Below are 19,015 nucleotides of genomic sequence, written 5' to 3'. Positions count from 1 at the left end.
AAAAATCCAAAGCAGCGTTGAACCAACCCTAGAAGTATATATATATATATATATATACTTTACACAAGGAAGACGGCTATCTTTAGTCGAATGAATGATCATAACAGACGATCGACCAACGCGTACTCTAAACGAAATATATGTATACGGAGCGTTATGGGAACCTCCTACGTGTCTAACCAACTGATACGCTACCATTGTCGCAATGTGTCCATAGAACCAGAATGTGAGGTTCGCTAACGTGCAAGGGATTATATGTAAAAATAAAAAAAAAAGCTACTAAAAGCATGGCAGCTTTCCGTCCACTTGCAATTGGTGGCCACGCTATGACCGTGTGGTCGCAGACTTGGGTCCACCAGACCCAGCTGTTCCGGAACTATAAAAGCAAACCGATTCCATAATACGATCGTCCATTAACAAGTAAGTCGGGTCCCACGTCGGGTCCCAACCCCACGTAGGGATGACGAAAATTTACCTGCAATTTTTCCATTGCTGTGATGCCTTTATGGAAAAGAATAAAGTCGATCGATTGCGATGCACCGCAGACGACGTACGCCTAATTCCAAGCAAGATAAAGCTCGTATGGTACATCCAAGTACATTACTATGTACATTGCAAACAGTGTCATTCGGCGTCTACCTAATCGATGACTATCATAAGAATGAAAAAGGAGTATCGAGCCACGGGCTGCTTAATGATGGCTTTGGGCTATGTAGCAGACGAGTGAAAAGTAACTTATGTAATACCATCGGTTAGAGAATTTTTATATAGAATTCTTAATAATAATAATATCAAGATTCTGGCTCGCAACGTCGTTTTACTGCACTGATCAAATTATTTAATATAAGAAATTCTTAAAGCATACATTTTCCAGAAAACTAAACCTTCATTTGGATACGTAAGTTTAACCTAACCATTTTACGTTCCAGTCGTTGCCTTCTACCGTCTATTATTGAAAGCATCGACGTCCGATTTAGCGCAGAACGCTTTGTATAGGCCCCGTTTATGCCAGCGTCCGTCAACACCGCCAGTTACTTCCACCGTTTTCGCCCCCGATGACGGCCCCCTCTCTTTGTGCCCCTCCTTCAAAATAATATTCACAGTCATCGAATCTCTCTACCATACACCTTTGGCCAGTGGCTCTGCCGTCTTAATGATCCGCCAACCATCGGATCGAAGTGCAAAACAGTTTATAGATAGAAGTCGCTAATACAAAAAGTGTGTCCGCACAATTTTTACCTGTCACAAGCTTGTCACAACAAAACACAGAACGATCGAAAAGTTGGTGGGATAGCTGCGGAAAGGCAAAAATAAAGGACAAGTATATGTCCTAGCATCGCTGTTGCTTGTCCTCGGCAATGGTTCAAGCTAATATTAGCCACATACCTTAAACGATGGTCAGTCGGAGGCCATTTGTCCAACATGGTCATATACATTGGCCGCCAGCATTATCGCAACGCGTACGGTTTAGGAAACCCCTGCCAAAAAAGTGACAACTTCCAAGTTACTTGGTAAGATTTTATTGTTACTATGAAATTTGGTAAGTCAGAATATAACACAATGTATAAATAAAAGAGAAAGAGAGAGAGAGACATATGTATTGCAGATAGGCTCACACACCCAGAATAGGCAATTCTTCGAGAGACACGCGACATGTGGGGCTCCGTATAAAGCTCTAATGTTTACTGATGCATAGGCCAGCATCTCGCTGGTTCCTCTCCTTTAAGTAAAGAACTATCACAATTTTGTTTCAGTCAGGGCAACATCGTCGAGATGTTTTCCTTTCCACATATACCAGGTCGGTCAATATCGCTGGTCCACCAATTTTCTTGCTAAGCAGTTTTTGTGTTTCCAACTAAGCACGAGACAACCTTTCTCACGCCAGCGGCAGCAGTAAGTGCGCCGGCTTTCGTCTCTCAAGACCAATGAGCTGGGAATCTTCGGGGCGTAGCCTCCCGCGGTCGATGCTGCGTTTAGTGACTCCGAGCGCGCGCGCCCTTAGACTCTTGAGAAACAACATTTGAACCTCTTTGGCCAAAAGGATAGTTCGACAATACTGCCATAAGAAAGGAAGCTTAAATTGCTGTATGTGATTTGCTTGCCAAACGTTCCTCACCGCATTACTGATAAGAATATACTTAGTTTCACGATAGAATTACACAGCCAACGCGCGTTCCTAGAGATTTAGTCGGTGAGCTTTCATAAAACGAGGCGCAAATAGTATAACATAAGGGACCGACGGCCTGACACTCCGGGATTCTAGTATTTTAAACTGATTTACGCTTGAGAAGCACACCGTTCCGGCGATCCGGCAGCAACTGCATCGGATAGATTTTTTCTACTACTAATAGTAGCTTGCTATAAAAAAAAAATAACAAATAGGTACAGAAGCCATAATTAAATATGTAGCTAGTAGAGCAAATAAAGAAGATCATAGATTGTTTATTCATTACAAGTCAAAAAATACTGATGATCAGTATCGACAGAGGTATAGATTTTTCTATAATTGTACTTTCATTAGTCCAGTGCATAGTCACAGAAATAGTCTAGTTCGCTCAGGCAAAGCGAAGACAAGTCAGTGTGTAGAAAATAGGCGTTCTCGGTAAATTGAAGATAGACGCTCATATGTACGGTACGTCGCTATTATTTGTACTAGTCGGATTAACTATATATATATATATATCAAAGGTAACTATAAGTTGGTCTTATTGTCCAGTTTGAAGAATTGTTAACTCGCTTTCTCTGAACATTATTAATGAAACGGGAGCAAGGTAGTTGTTGCGAAAAAAGTCAATGTCTTCGCAGTAATATTATTAGTCAATCGGATCCATGCTGCAATCAGCTGAATCGACTGGCCCTCAAAATCGGCTACCATTGGTAAGTTGAGTGGATTAAGTTGAGTAAATAGAACACCAATATCGAATAGGACAAATCAACCCTGACGAAACATCAATGTATTCTTAAGGCCTGTAAACTCATAATCGTAAATGCAATTGACGTCTTCACTGTAATTCTTCTCTATTGAAGCACATCTGGCAGTCCAAATCAAATCACTGCATGCAGGAATCCTGCTTTCAGTTGTTCTTCGGCTTAGCATCATGGAGAGAAGCAACCATTTTTTTATAGAAGAAATTCTAGGTTCCTGGCCGTGTCCGTTCAGCGTTACGGTTTTCAGGAGTTAGATACAGCGCGGATGGTCATAACGAAGTGCCGGCCGATGCAGAGCGTCTTTAGTCGGATGCGCTCAGATGCTCTGATTCGAATAATTTTTCAGCCCTGAAAAAAGCGCGTTCAAATATAGAGCATCTTTACTAGTGCATGTCGCCCGATTCCTAAGAACTGCCTTTACGGATCCATGTTTTTTTCTACGGAGTGTCTACGCCCCCATTTAGCATTTATTAGTCAATTAGAAGTTACTTGTTTGCCACATTCGAAAGAAGTTAATGCTGCACTGCAGGGAGGAAATCGTTATGGTACGAATACATTGAGACATAAGGATTTGTATTTCATTTCTGTTGTAAAATATCTCACAATAATTTCAGCTGATGGGTAGAGCGATAGAAATAATATTCTCTGTCGTCCTTTTGGGAAACTTTTTCCTAATATACGTGAAATAGTAAAATCATACTAACTTTAAAATTCGGTTATGCAATAGTAAAGTTTCGTCAGATACTTCTACCAAGTTAAAAATGCATGCCATCTTCTCCGGGTAAACAATTGAGTTGAATTTGTTTACTGGTCCGGCAATTCCTAGTATCTGATATTTCTACATAGTTAAGTGTAACATAATAACATGTGTAACATAATAATATTGATCTAATAATTAACATATCTTGAGATTGTAAAACTATTACAATGGTTAAATTTATGTCGGGCTTTGCCCCTGAAGGCTTCTATTTTTTAGCTTAGAGGTAGCCTTCCTTGGCCTGTTTTGAGACATCTGCTGTTTACCCTAAGAACTCATCCAATCATCTGCCGTTCTAGCTAACTGAAATAAAGCGCCAGTTCCTAATGACAGTCTTGACCAAGCCAACTCGATGAACTATGAAAATGTTATATAGCTGATAAGGAGTTTCGGTGGGCGTGTTTGTCTGGGAGATACAAAGCGAATCTTGCCTCCATTCTTCATCATGCTAAAACCACTAGCCGCTAAAGCTGAACGCGCGTCGATGATGGAAGGTTGCGAGATGTACATATTTCTGAGACCCTTTTTAAAATGGGAGCCAGATGAAACGTGGCAGGAACTAGTTGACTTCTTATTGATAGACTAAGTACAACTTCTGAAAAAATCCGGTAAGAAACCCCTGAAATCCTGTAAGACTATCAGTTTAGTGGTCATCGAAGTATCTGTTATAGGCTGATGTACTGTTTTGTTGTATCAAGCATATGTATCTAGCGTAAGTCGAAACATGAGAGATAAAACAGCTTCGGGGAGAAATTATTTAGGCGCCGCTCCGACCGTGCCAGTTTACCTAACTAAAATTAGATAAAATAGACGCAAGCAGTATTCTGAGGCAGCGCCGAAACGAAGAAAATTAAAAAAATTACCTTTTTTTTTTTTTCTGAATTTTAGTGTTTGTCTTTATATATGTAAATTTAGCAAATTTCTCTGAATGAATAGAGAACAACAACTGTTGGGTCGTACAATGCAGGTCGTACGCCAGAACGAGGATTTACTCAATTTAATGACACTTGAAGCAGATAGCGGTAATGGCAATTTTCATCAGTTATATATTACCTTTAAGGGTCTTCTGTGAAAATTTCACTGTATGATTTCATAGGGTTGTTACCACCTACTTAGATGTAATTAGTTGAAAGCCTTCCTTCATTAAGTAGTTGTCTCCTAGAACCTTCCTGATTGGCTTGACTTCATCGGCCTACGCACGGCCCCATATGAGTAGCACGCCGGTACGATGCTCGGGGAGTAATTCAAATGCAAACAATGTATGTGGGTCATTTCCGGGCCAACGTGAGTGTGGCGATGATAATATCTACCGAGTCACGATATGGTTCCCCATTCACCTCAATTTCTCTCCCCTTTCAGCCTGTCAGTCGATGAAAAGCGAAATTTACGTGGTCTGACTGAAGTTTCGGTTACAATTGAACAAGAGATGAGCCATATTAGCTCATCACAGCTGCTACATACATGGTCACTTTTGCGGACGACTGGCTTCTAACAGCGTCATTCAGCAACGAGCATCTAGATACAACAAACTCCACAGAGTTTCCGATAATTGAGTATTGAATCATTTCTCCTAGCCAATTAAATAAGTAACTTAAGAAGAAGTTCTTCGAAATTTCGATTAAATTACGTTACAACGACCCAGACATACGTATGCTTTTAAATAAAATGCGTGTTAAAGTTCATGTATAATACAGTATGTGACAATATGAAACGGGAAAACTACACGATAAAGACGATATACGAAAGGTGTAATTGAGTGTATGTTTTTCTATGGTGTCATACGTTACGGCGTCAAAACAGTCGGGCAGCATTGTGAAGTTAAGAAGAACGTTGGCCCTTGCGGTTCGAACATCCTCTACATAGATTGACTAAAAAATTATACGTCTTCAACTACAATCTCATTAGTCCATACCTACCGTACCTAACTCTGACACGGCTCCGGTGTCTAACTTCCCACCTTATAACTTCTATTCACTGTTTCCTAAAACGTGGTAGCTAATCTAAGTGGTAAGCGATTTCGAGCAAAATTCGTAAATGCATATGACCAAATTGTACTTCATGAAGACCCATGCTTAGCCACTTATCGGCTGACGAATAGCGTCATTACAGCAATACAAAGACAAACAAACAAACAAACCGCTATATTTTAAAGTCTAGCTACATACACACACAGAAGTGCGCGGCGGCACTTTTCAAGCTAAAATTGTCAAAGCCAAAACTCGCTCCGCATTCTCCATTGGGTTTTCGTCATGCTTGCCCTTCTTCAAATTTCTGTCTGCCAATTTATTTTTCTTTGATGCGGTAATATCTTGCGGTTTTTTTCTACTCCAACTCATATTTTGAGTCCAACGTAACGACATCTCCACACACAGACACATACTCATTCAAAAGAAAACAGAAGAAAGCTCAGTTTGAACCATCATCGTCATCCAGCTCATCGAAATTGTTGATGTCGTCGCAGAAAACGCGATCCTGATGACTTTTCTTTTTCTGTATTTTTCCATAACTTCCTTTGATCGCTAATTTTTAGCGACCGCTAAGAAAGAAGAAGTCCAACAGACTATGCACTGACAGACCTTTTTGCGTCGATGGTCGACGACGCGCTTTGTCGATCGCATAGATCGCGTTAGCTCGCGCACACGTACCATGCGTATACCAAGCGAAAACGAAGCGCAGCTCAAAGACGATGGCTCCAACGAAGAGGATCCGCATTGAGTTCAGAAAGCCACGATCTGATCCAATGGCCACGTTGACAACGGGATGCGCATACGGTGTTCACTGGCAATTCAGATGGTTTTTATGGTGACGGTGGTGGTAATTCGCGTGAAGCTTTTGCGTTGCACCGTTTACGTCCTGCTCCCCAGATACTTCCCCCAGGTTGTTTGCTCTCGTTTTCACAACCTGCCCAGTTCCGCGGGTTCGTGACAATAGACTCAGTATATGACGATATCGGTGGATGTGTGCGACAGCCGTGTAGCGACACAGTAAAGGGGGCATAGCCAGCCACCAGCCAGCTGCGCCTTTCTCGGCTACCGCCGCTAGAATAATTTGTCTTTTCCAAAGGCATTAAACTTTAAAATCCGAGCCCCAAGATAAAACTGTACTGGAGTGCAAGCCGATAATGATGATGACAACGACGCGCGGCAACGACCTCTGAGGTCGGGTTAAGAAATCCGCAGACCTGTAGCCATTGGCGCTGCGTTTCGCTACTTGATACTGGCAATATCAGCGATGGCATCCCGAAATATATTGTCATCTCATTTCGAGTAATCATTATGAGTGTTTATTTAAATACTTTGCGGGCCTGGGTCAGATATTTGCCACCTTTAACCCTTGGGAAGGTGCCAATTTCTGGCGCCAGCTGAGCGAAAATTTAAAGGTACATGTTGCAGGAAACGGCTTACTTGACAGCAAGTTCAGAGTGAGGCCTAAAGAAAAACAATGCATCACTTTACGACAGTCGACGAATCAGAGACTATAAGTAAAAAAAAAATCAGTCAAGAACGTTTAAACACTCTACTTAGGTGGTCTTACGCACGGCATCTGACTAATCCGAATTTGTCGACACGTATTGCGCACCTTCCCAAGTTGTGAGCAGGTGCGCTTTCGTCGTACAAACGGTTTTGAATATTTCTCACATCGAATGAAATTCCATATGAAACAAGGTTTTTCGAAATTATTCCCTGAAGCTTTAAGTTATAGCAATGGATCTTACCGGCGATTATCGGGCGACTTGTTTAGGTATAGCACTTGCTCATAACGCTGACTGACTGACTGATTCGAGTTACATTCCGGTTGGTCCTCTCGTCTGTATATCGAAATGAAGTTAGCTGGCCGTGATTTGTACATAGCTAATTCTGAACAAGTCTATTGCCGTTGCTTACAATCATTTGTTGGTATTACATCATAATATACAAATTATTAGACATTTTGAGCAACTTTAGGGCTACAGATTTTTGGTAAGCTGGACAAACCCGGCAATAATGTATTTCAATATTATGGCGTTTAATTTACGCAGCGTCCCAGAAAAATTTGATTTCCAAATGGAAAAGATGCGCAGAGTTTTTTTTCAAAGGATTCGCAGTCAAAATGGACGACCTTCTGTTTGCCATAGCATAGCTAACTAGCTATCTTTGGGTCATGCGAAGATACTCTGGTAACTCACGATTACTTTAACAACAACTCATTAAGATTGGCTATTCATTTCAGTGTTCGTTTTCGTCTGCTATTGTTTTTTTCCGTTAACTTGGGGCCCTTGGACGCGGCCTGAATTAATTGCTTCCATTCTTTGAAATTACCGACTGTCATGGTGAAATGAGACTTCATGTCATAATGATTTAGTCGACGCAATCTGTTGTACAATGCAGCTTCGAAGCCAAACGGCTCTGAAGGAATATTGTGCAAGAAGAATGAAGCATAACGCGGTTTTAAGCTTGCGATACCTAGATAGAAGAAAAGTCAAAACAGCAACATACAAAGTGCAACCGCTGACTACAGATGTTTTATCATAAACTGAGAAGGCCTGTGTAAAATACGTGCAAGGTTATTTTGCGATCGTTGCAAATGCCGACTGCGAAAGAAGTGGCCGAGCGTTTAAGTTCCATTTGCGCCCCTCAAGCCGACCTATAGTATGGTTAAAAACCTGGTCCGGTTTGAGCCCATTTTTTGAAAATCGCTACTGCCGTTGGCAGTTATTACTCGGGCTTCCCTAAAGATTGTCTCGAGCCCCTTGATGACAGATGAATGAACCTCCGTTGTTAACTGTTGAAACATTGATCCCTTTGAAGGACGCTTATCATTGCAATATTAGGCTTAGCAATATGAATACGTCTTCATAGAGTTACCAGCTACAATTCAGCTCCTATTCTTTATAAGGAAAAAAAAAAGAACAAATAATAGCCGCTCAACCTACATCTTGTCAATGTCATAGCTGTAGATTTCTACCCAATTTCAAATGAATTAAACCGTTGATTGATTGATTGATTGATTGATTGAATGATTCAAAGTGAAAGTGCTGGGAATACGGTTAACCCTGCTTGCTTAAGTAACATACACAAGGGGCAAATGGATGGCTTCTCATGACGGTAGATATCGGGATATAGATCTACCATTACTATTAAATGGTAATGAATAACTCTTAGTTTATTATGCGTATACTCTATTGATTTTGATCAACTCATTCGTTCATCAGAGAAGGAGTCACTTCGGATCTAATTTCCCTTTACTCTATCCAAGATATGATTTGTCAATTGAGACGGTGAAGACAATCAATAATATTCATCAATAGAAGATGATCTGTTACATATGGCGAACAGATCAAACGAACTACATTTCAAGAAAACTTGCATCGGCTACTCATGAACAAATATTATAGAACAAATACGTATAGAAAAACGTACGAGGATCACCATCGTTGACATCATATTCAGGTCTGTTTGAAGCACCAAACAGATTCTGTTTGTTCTTACGCCATAGATTTGATTTTTTGGCGCTTAAAATTTGAATGGGCCTAGCCTCTCGGTTGCAATGTAAATGCAACTTTGTAGCGTGGCGAGAAGGCCAAAGCCTGTAACATTCAATACAAACCTGATCGCATTTTCTCACGTTTCTCACATCTGTTCCCTGATAAGGCTAGACGTTTCAATACTCATAGAGAGCTTGGATTGCTTGTCCATATAGCAAAACTTACCTATTTATAATGACCTTGCCCTTACGGGCAGCGATGCGTTTAGGGATTTGAAGACGTTTCGGGAGCACATCCATATTATTGTATTCGCCTTTCGAAACGAAGTACTACCTTATTTTATGTGCGGGGTCCTCGATAAGATTTCTTATGAAACGTTATACAAATTGCTCAAAATACATATGCTTCTAACGACTACTAATTATGAAATTTAGATAATTTTTTGGAATATTTGATTATATACTTGAACATTTGGAGTGTAGCACACTCTGGGGTGAAATTAACCTCGACAGTGGCCTTTTTCTAGTATTTTCTTCGTGCGAAATTTGTACACAAAAGCAAAGGCCTACTATTCAATAGGCTGTACGTGAATTGAGGCCAAAATTTCGATCTAGGCGCGTTTTCCACGAGCTGGCCTAATAATCATCACCCCAGTGTATCGACACATGCGCGATGGTCAAGGCAAGGTTGAATTGTAGCAACATTTCCTGTCACCATATCGATTTTCGCATATAGTGCCGCTGCTGGTGATTTTATCCTTATTGTTTAGGTAACATCTTGCTTTCTGTAAGTTAGCCAGACGATCATCACTACCGCGGTGATCATAATGGTCTGTGCTCATCAGTCAGAAACGCCAGTAAATAGTGGCTAGTTGAACCGCCGCTACGCTCCGTATTGTTTTCATCTGAACTCTAAATCGAGCATGACAGCCGTCGAGGCCTGTTTTCTCCGCGAAAACCTATTAAACAAGAATGCTACTTCGCCTTACAAGCCTTCTGTACAAGCGCCTGTGTATGTAGGCGCTCGTACGAAGCCCCGGTAAAATCACTAGGTGCGAATACATCATATAAGCTGTTCTAAATACTTTCACTTTCTGCGTTGCTATGGGCAATGACATGCCGCATACAAGATTAGAAGCACTGAACATCCGTCTATTTTTTTTTTGTAGTATGTTTTCGCACTTATTATTATTGTTGTTATTACTTGTGTGTGTGTGTGTGTGTGTGTGTGTTTTTTTTCATCGAATTAAATGATTTTGGTGATGGGGCCGCGGGTATCAATATCAGTAACACTTGCGGCTATTAAATAGCTTCGTTGACCATTGTGATATCATCCACTGAGACACACATTGAACTTTTGTTGTGGTAGAGATTTAATGGCTATCGATTTAACGATTTACATATAAACATGCATTGAAACTCCTATGCATTTTGAGGTCGAAAGACATCGCGCAATTGTTCACGATTTCTACCGTCACCTCTTGCGTGCCCCACGTTATTATTCCACGCGTCTAACGACGTTTGCCACAACAAGGAACTTCGTAGGCGTTGACATTCAATTTAACTATATAGAATTAACTTTTAATGTAAATGTGCTGCACTTCCGATTTAGCGCCCGCTAGGGATTCATGACTGAGCGACTAATAAAGACACGATATACCTGAGAAGACTTCAGATTTATGTAACCTCCTGACTTGAAAATCTATCTGCAGGCCAACTAAAACTGCCTTTATCTAGGTTGGCACGTACCTTCTACGCTTTCACCTTAAAAGTTTTAGTCTAATCTATATATAGAAATCGGACAACAACTCCGAAAAAAAAAAAACCCAGAGAGAATCCCAGTCCTTCGAAATACCTGTTTTACAAGCACAGCCACTGCAGTGGACAGATGTGCGCGCATCGCTCCCGTCCCATATAATTCCTACCCAGATGCTCGTTCGTTGATGAGAGTCGCGATAGATGCTTCGATGTCAAGCTGCTTCGGTGATAGTCGAAGCGGACGCTGCAGTCACCCCCTCAGCCGATTCGTTGTTTTGCCACCCTGAGGCTTTCCTATTTTCCCACGAAGCGACTAATATTATCATTATTGGAATAGAGGTGCGCTAAGAGCGGCGTGCCCGCGTTGTATGTGTTGAATCAATCTCCGCTAGAGCAATAGCAGCAGAACCAAATCTGTCGGGCAACAGGGGCCCCACAAGCGGATCGAGACAATTTTTCGATAGCGAAACATAAAGCTACGTCACTTCGAGCGACGCAGAGCAATTGTGAATAGAGAATATTCATTAATTTACGGGTTATAAACTGATAACTCGAAATATACATTTATGGGCGCTCAGTTATCAATGAGAGCGTTCTAACTCGATTGCGGGTGCCACACTAGCACCGGGTTTGAAGACAGGTGAGGCAATAATTACCATTGATGGCTCTGGGATGCCGCTCCTCTGATGCCATCCCATTGTGCTGGGTATAAGCCATAAGTACTTGTAACAGTAGAAAAATACATTCGTTCATATCCTATAGCTGTGGAGTATTAATTTCCCAGTCGAAGGCCTACGTCTCTTTTTTTTTCATACTATATATCGACTGTTGATAATCTTTTGCCTATAACAAAACCGCCTGGGAAACTTAGTAGTGCGCGCGCGATAAATACATTACTTAGGATCTATTAAAGGTAAAGTTCCAAATCACAAGTTTATCTAGGTAGCAAACGTTACAGTCAACATTCAGCATTTTAATAAACCACCTAAAACTGAGAAGCTCCACTGCGTTTATCTGAATATGAACTCTATTATACGCTAATGAGCCTTATAGCGGAAATGTTCTTAACTAAGAAGTTACAATGGACGTAAATACGCTGCATACGACAACGAAAGCACAACAATGATTACTAACAACAGTGCCGCTGCGTATGACTAACTGATCGTGTAATCATAACGTCTGCTAGTGGAAAGTACGTAAATCTACACGTACAGATGTATGGACATACCTGTGCCGTATCGAACGAGAACTCAATAGAGGCGTACACGCATTGTGCAGAATATGTTTTTTTTTTTATCTATGCATATAGCGTTGCCGACTGGTCCCCTAACAACTGATCGCGAAAAGGTACGCTCCGAACACAGCTTCCTTGCAGCATCTGTTACACGTAGCCGGAAACTGACTGCATCTGATGTGGAAAATATTAATAGAAATGAGGAAGCATTCTCTCCTATAACGTGCCTTCAAGACGCGACCGTTAGTGGTTTCGTTGACGGTGTTACTGCGGTCGTGCACCTGCACGACTGGCGTCTTAGCAGAGACACCAATGAATGTTCACTGTGAGAAACAGCTTAAAGCTGCAACAGATCTCAATCTCCCATTCGACCCGATCACCGGTACCAGCCGATGACAGCGTTTCTGATTTGTGTTCCTCAAAGCGGTTCATTTGTATTCGTTCGGCTTGCGGTTAAAAATCGCCTACTTTAACTTGCGCTGCGTGTCCCCCGCCCATCTTGTCGCCTCCTTCTCGTTGTCAGCTACCCGAAACGTATCAATGCCGCTGGCGCCTTTTGTTCGAAGAGACAGGCGGTATGACTCTGGCAGCAGCAGCACTTGGATCTGTCTTCATGGTCTTCATATGTTAGAAATTTAGTTTCATCTAGGCGTTATCAATGTACCCCGTCATCAGGATAGTTGTTACTATTAGCAATATTCTTACTTTCAGCGCTAAAAGTTTTCAACTCATGCGGCAAGCATAAGCTTGCGCAAAGGCAACGTTTTGTAGGAATTGATCGTTGTAACTTCATAGCGACAGCTATAGCTGACTCTATTTTGGGATTTACTTGGCTATACTGGGCGCAAAGTTTCGTGACGTTATATGACGTTTCTGTTCAGAAGGAAAAAATCCAGAGGTGATACATCAAGATTGCATATGATAAGATACCTCGCTACTTGTATACATAAATTACTAAACTGAATAGTAACAATAATAGACGAAAGCTAAATGTAAAGCTTTCCAAAGTTAAGCGGGAGAGACAGAACTGAATATGGCAATGGAAAACATTTGGCTTAGTTTATCCGGCCATCAACGTTTAAGACAATGTTTAGACCCACTGGCACTCGTGAAAAAAGCAACTGTCCTTCTACTGCAAGCACCCCCCGCTGAAAGCAGCCATCGCAATCATAGATAAGCGAAACGAGTAAACTGATATTGGACGCTGTGCCACACCATTTAATCTCTCCGTGACTCGTAAAATGTCGAGCTTCTGACTTTTGTACTCTTTCGTGGCTGTTACCGGTGCTTCTGTTTAGGTAGTTATAGTTGTGATGTAGTCACGAACCAGATAGAAAAAGATATCCCGCAAATATTACCGCGGTCGTTACCGTAGCGGGCGATATTGGCACACAAACGCCCACAACAAGTTTTTTTTTGCATCGCGCAACGATAGCAGTTCGAGAAGGTTTATATCTAGTAGTAAGGATGGCGGGGAATAAACGTAAATTCATCTGTTTCTGGCCCTTGTACAGTGGCTGCTTTAGGTAACTAGCCAATAACAGTGTTCGTATTGGCCGAGACTGTCACTGGCCAATGTTGTTACCGTCGTGGTTATTAACGCTGTTACATGGCAGACATCGTTATTGGTGTCTGGCATCACAGAATGGCTAGAGGCCGTGAACGTAAATAGGAACCCTGAATGAACAGCATAATAACAATCTGACCGACGCGAACGTAATAGCTTCTGACTGAAGCAGAACAGCAGCGACTGCAACGGCGTCGGCAGAAGTGGCAGTAGACACCGAATACGCCATAGGCAGCTATAGTAACATAAAGATCGCTGCGGCTACGGCGAGACGAAAAGGGCGACGAGCGAGAACTGAAGTTAAAGGTGGCTAAAGCACAAAAGACGAAGGGTCGTTGATCCTCCTCATCCATAGTCGGCACAACGAGAATCGCTCAAACTCACAAATCGTCCCTCGCCGCCGGAACTGAATTAAAACAACAGCACAAACAACGCACAATGACAGAAACAAAAGTAGAAATATAGTAAATAGGAGGAAAAAAAAAACCTAAATAATAGGTAACTCATGCTGGGCAGAAACACAGATAGCCAGACCTTATTGTCGGGTCGGATGGGGGCTGCTGAATGAGTTCATTCCACCATAGCAGACGAGGATGGCCGTTACCGTCCTTGCGTAGGTAGATGCATATTTGCAGGGCTTTTGGCTAACTGGAGGATTTCTCCTGACGACACAACGTGAAACTGTTGTGCGTCATAAAAAAGTAAGAATCTCTTCACCTTCAGGGTGGGTGACTAGCAGATCGGAACGTAGCGCTCCGGCATAAATCGGCAGCGTCGGGGCTGTGGTGTTACTTTTGAAAGGACAGTGAATACTCTAGGAAGACCGGTATCGTTCGTTAGTCTGTTAATTACTATTATTTACGTTTAGTTACAGAACTAATCCAGGCAGAAAAATCGTGTCTTGACGACTTTTCATATATCGACACGCCACGTGTATGTCTAGTCAGGTTCAAAAACTACTTTATTCATTTCAGTCTTTTCTATTTCTTTCAGGTGTTCAAATCATATTCGTGGTACTTGGAAGTAATCAAGTATGTTGTTACGAATAAGCTGTAACTTAATTACAGTTAGGAAAAAAACGTAGTCTGATAGAAAACCATTCATAAAACTTACATATACGCCGTTGTTAACTAGATCTATACAGCCTCACCGCTAACGCACCCCACTTTTACCGCTAACCTAATTCAACAATAAAAGGACAGAAAAAGATAATAAGAACCTTTACTTCATATATGAAGTTATTATTATCACTATTGTTTGACTTTTGTGTACATTCGCATTGGTGCATCATGGCAAGCCTGTGGATTTTGGTTACATTTACAGTGATATTTCTCGTTACCTTACAATAGGCCTTTAAAAGACTCACCCCAATGCTGTCGAGTTTCTCAAAGCGCCGGAGCAGACGAAGGGCGAACGGCAACGACAAGGGCAATAGAAGCGATATTCGAATTTCACCTCTAGCGATACCAATCTGACCCATCTAGTTGTTGTGGCTGGTGTGCATACAACTACTAACCCCCGTAAGGCCTGTAAGGACAAAATAGGTATAGTAAGCCTGGGTATAGACACGACAGGCACGGATTCTCCACCGGTTGAACATAGGCCACATCGTTTAAAACGGGAGACATTAATGCGCGAGAGGGTGGATTGAAGAAGAAAAACATCATTACCAAGATGAAGGACAGAAATGAAAAACACAGCATTGATATATAAATAACGTCTTGAATGAACTGGTAATGTTGAACATTCTAAAGAAGGAGAAAGCAAGCTATCAAAATAGCGCCCGAACCATACTTGGAACGCAAATAATTTTTCTAGTGGCGATTTGTCTGTTTTTTTTTTGTATATTTAGAACATAATTACAATGCTATCTGTTTATCCGAGGTATCGTTATTACAAAACCAGGTAGAGAGACGTTGATACATTATTATTAAACGATTTTTGAAAGAGTACTTCGGATTACAGAGACAGGGAGTGCGTCTAGGGAAAAGGAAGCAGATTTTGTCAAAACGAGTTGTGAGTACGACCCGAAAATAATTTGCTATGTTAAAAAATAGCATCTGCCTATTTCTAGCTAGAAATTCGTTACCAAGTACCAAAATTTTAAAGAAAATAGTTAGTAATCATGGCATCTCGATAGTTGCTAAGACAGCGAAGCTGAGGGCGTGATTTACTAGCTAGCTAGGTAATAAGTTCATCTGTATAGAGTAATGCTCTATGCGTTAAGTACTGGAAGTAATTTCCTATGCCTGCCTGGCATACATATACATTGGAGCGCGTAACGTTACCCATGTAGATGCTCTGTGGGAAGGTGGGACTTCCTTTAAGTTTACCGCACTTATAGCAGGCTCTAAAAATAGCGATACTTTCCCAGCGAAAGTGTTACACTCTTCGCATTTATCCTTATGATTTTCACGCTTGACTTAAGAAGCCGACTTGTACGATTTCCGCGGCTAGAAAAACGCTTTTGATTACATAATTTAGTTTTTAATTATGGAAGTTTAGTATGTTGTTTCTAGGAAGGTCCGCTTTATGTGTCTCTCGCTCAAATTAGTGAAATCGCTATAGGATGAATCTATCTGAGGTGAATATTGTGTCTTTATAAGGTCTTCTAACCTATACAAAAGCAAACAAAATAGACGAGAACAAACAGATTCTCTGTCCCCGTTTGTCATTTGTCAGATTTCGCTTGCTCAAATTTTGATTGTTTAAACATATGTTAATATTGTTCATCAAGTTAGGTGACAAGTATCTTAAGTAAATGTCAACTTATAAGGTCCATCGATAAAACCGTTTCCCTTGAGCAAATAAGGCTGGTGGCTTTCACGCTGTTAGTGACAATAAACAGTTTTGCTCTTATTTATTTGAAAATTTTACCTATACTAGTTATTTCGACCAAGTAGGTCTATGAGATGTTCCACGTTACATTCCCCTCCTACGCATTGCTGAGTCGAACTTGTCGACAACATCATTCATTGCAGCCTTCAGACTTTAGATGAAGCTCATAGTGATGGCTTTACTAAAATGCCGGGCATAACCTAATAACAGTGCAGACTATTAACAACTACAAACATGTCATTGACTATCTGCAACAATAACAAAAATAGAAAAACAAGTGAGACAACAAAGCTTTTGGCTGATGTCCTTTAAGCAATGTGATTTAGGACCCAACGATTTGGTGTCACGCACTATAAATTTACTACAGGCAATCTAGCTAGGGCTTTGCCTATAAGGTAATTATAATAGTGACATAATCAAGTACCATTTTGTTTATAGCTATGCTTTGAGGAAAGATGAGAAAAAGCAAATCACTTGTTCACGATGCCATCAATAACGTGACTTTGTTGGCTTTTCGACTTGTGACCAGTCAGATCTGTTCGACTTTTCGCGACCATCGCTTACTTAGTGTTTGTCATCTGTTGACATTTATAGAGAAATAAGCCAAAAATCGGATTAAATTTACTCTCGCCACTGATAAAAACTGCTGCGAATTTTATGTAACATAGGAACGATGTTTAGCCTCAGCGACGCCTTGAGACGCTTAGCAAAATGCTCTGCCGCTACCAGTAGAACATCGCGGTCGCGTCAGAAGATTGCTTATCAAGAAACTTGGCCGTCCTTATGTTGGCATCACCCACCAATTGTCAGATCTGCAGTTCGTATGCAATACGTTAGACATACACGCGTTCGTTTGCTCTAGATACAAAGCATAACTCAGAAACAATAGGTCTAGGTTTTCCGGTGAAATGTACTATATGTGCATTATGGCCATGTTGTAGACTATAGCACCGAAGTGGGTATTGTTGACGCCGACTAGCAACGGCGGTGGTGGCAGGGAACCCACAAACTGCGGCAGAGGCCCAGGAGTTGTCTGGCCTTGATTCGTCTTTAACGTTTCCCGACTTCAGCAGCCGATCTGTATTGTTTCGCGCACTGGTTCTCTTAGTCGCCATATTAGCCGATGTCGGCTTTCTGCTGTTTCCTGTCTCGTGGTGTACATACGTACAACGGGCGACGCCTCTGTAACAAGCAGATTTTCCTTGCTGCTGCTGGCGCTAGCGTCGTTATAATTACTGCAATGTCACTTATGCAACAAAAACGATAACAGAAGCGCCTACTTTTACGCTGTCGCCTGCGATCATCGTACTACATATTTCTGCGTATAATTCGTCCTATACACGGAGATATATAGCACGACACGTACACATACACACACACAAGGACACGCGACAGCAAACAGACAGAAAAACGGACACCGGTATGCCACAGCGATGTGCCGTGCACGCAATGCACGTTCGTGTCAAGTGGCCAAAAATCATTATCATAGTAAAGCATTGCTGGAAGTACTAGATCGTTTCATTTTGCAGATCTCCCTTTTTTTCGCCTGCATTGGACACCAACCGCATCTCAACGACAGTAGCAAAACGAACGGTCAGGGCCAATTTACGTCAGACGCTTTTGGCAGCTTTCGGGAAGTTACGAGAATATGAGACACATCGGATCCTCTTCACTCAGGTTTTTAGTTTGTCCCTTTTGTCGGGCAAAACTTTTTTCGTCATAGTTGCTCGTTTCGAATTTATTTCTCGCGGAAAGGGCTAAGACGCACGCAGGTGGGCTTACGGCGGCTAGCTTTCAGTTGCCCAAAAGAGTGGGGGCCAAAAAAGCTAAATATTTTAAATGATGCACACAGAAAAAAACACGACGTTCCACGTACAAAAAATGTATCCTTGTACGAGCAGAAGAATACGTAACTGAATTTATCTATCGAACGTTTGCTGTTGGAAAATTATCAAAAATTGGCCGGAATCAATTCAGTCAAACCGGACCTCGTTGCTTTGCATTTAAACGTCGCCCACGCTTCAATATACTTCATACGCCAAAGCCAAAACAAACGGGAACAGATCCTAAACAGGGGTAGTTGAAATATTGTTCTTTTTTTTTCTTTTTTTTATCTAATCTTTACGATATAGTAATACGAAGGGCAAATTCTCTATAGATGTCGCAGAAGAGACGTTTTGTACTAATAGGCGGAATGGTCGGCAAGTAGAAACGTACTACACAGCTATTTCGTTGAAGAGATTTGAGACCATGATATAGAAATCAGGTAACAGTCGCCGGGAAAACTGCTCCAACGGATGTTTTGATCGCGCGTAGAGTGGGTATATTAATCTTGCCGGCTAACACGTAGACGAGTGCTCGATACTCTTATTAAATCGAAAATATTGATACAGAGATAACATTATTAAACAAGGGTATCTTTTGAACCGGAGAGTTTTTATCCTTGAGCGTTGATTTTTCACTAAAGTAA

The 19,015-nt window shown here is 41.4% G+C and overlaps 1 long non-coding RNA gene across 1 annotated transcript; it reads left to right on the top strand.

Annotated features, from left to right (window-relative positions):
- The first annotated feature begins 12,167 nt into the window (after positions 1-12,167).
- On the top strand, positions 12,168-15,719 carry LOC147757000 (uncharacterized). Its single transcript, XR_015323660.1, has 3 exons — positions 12,168-12,253; positions 14,701-14,738; positions 15,057-15,719. It is a non-coding gene; the product is annotated as an uncharacterized LOC147757000 (long non-coding RNA).
- Positions 15,720-19,015: the final 3,296 nt, after the last annotated feature.

This window comes from Varroa destructor, unplaced genomic scaffold (assembly GCF_002443255.2).
Source record: "Varroa destructor unplaced genomic scaffold, Vdes_3.0 BEIS01000003.1, whole genome shotgun sequence".
In the NCBI taxonomy this organism is placed as follows: Eukaryota; Metazoa; Arthropoda; class Arachnida; order Mesostigmata; family Varroidae; genus Varroa; species Varroa destructor.
Note: the sequence above shows the minus strand (reverse complement) of the source record. Positions and strands in the feature narration are given on the sequence as shown.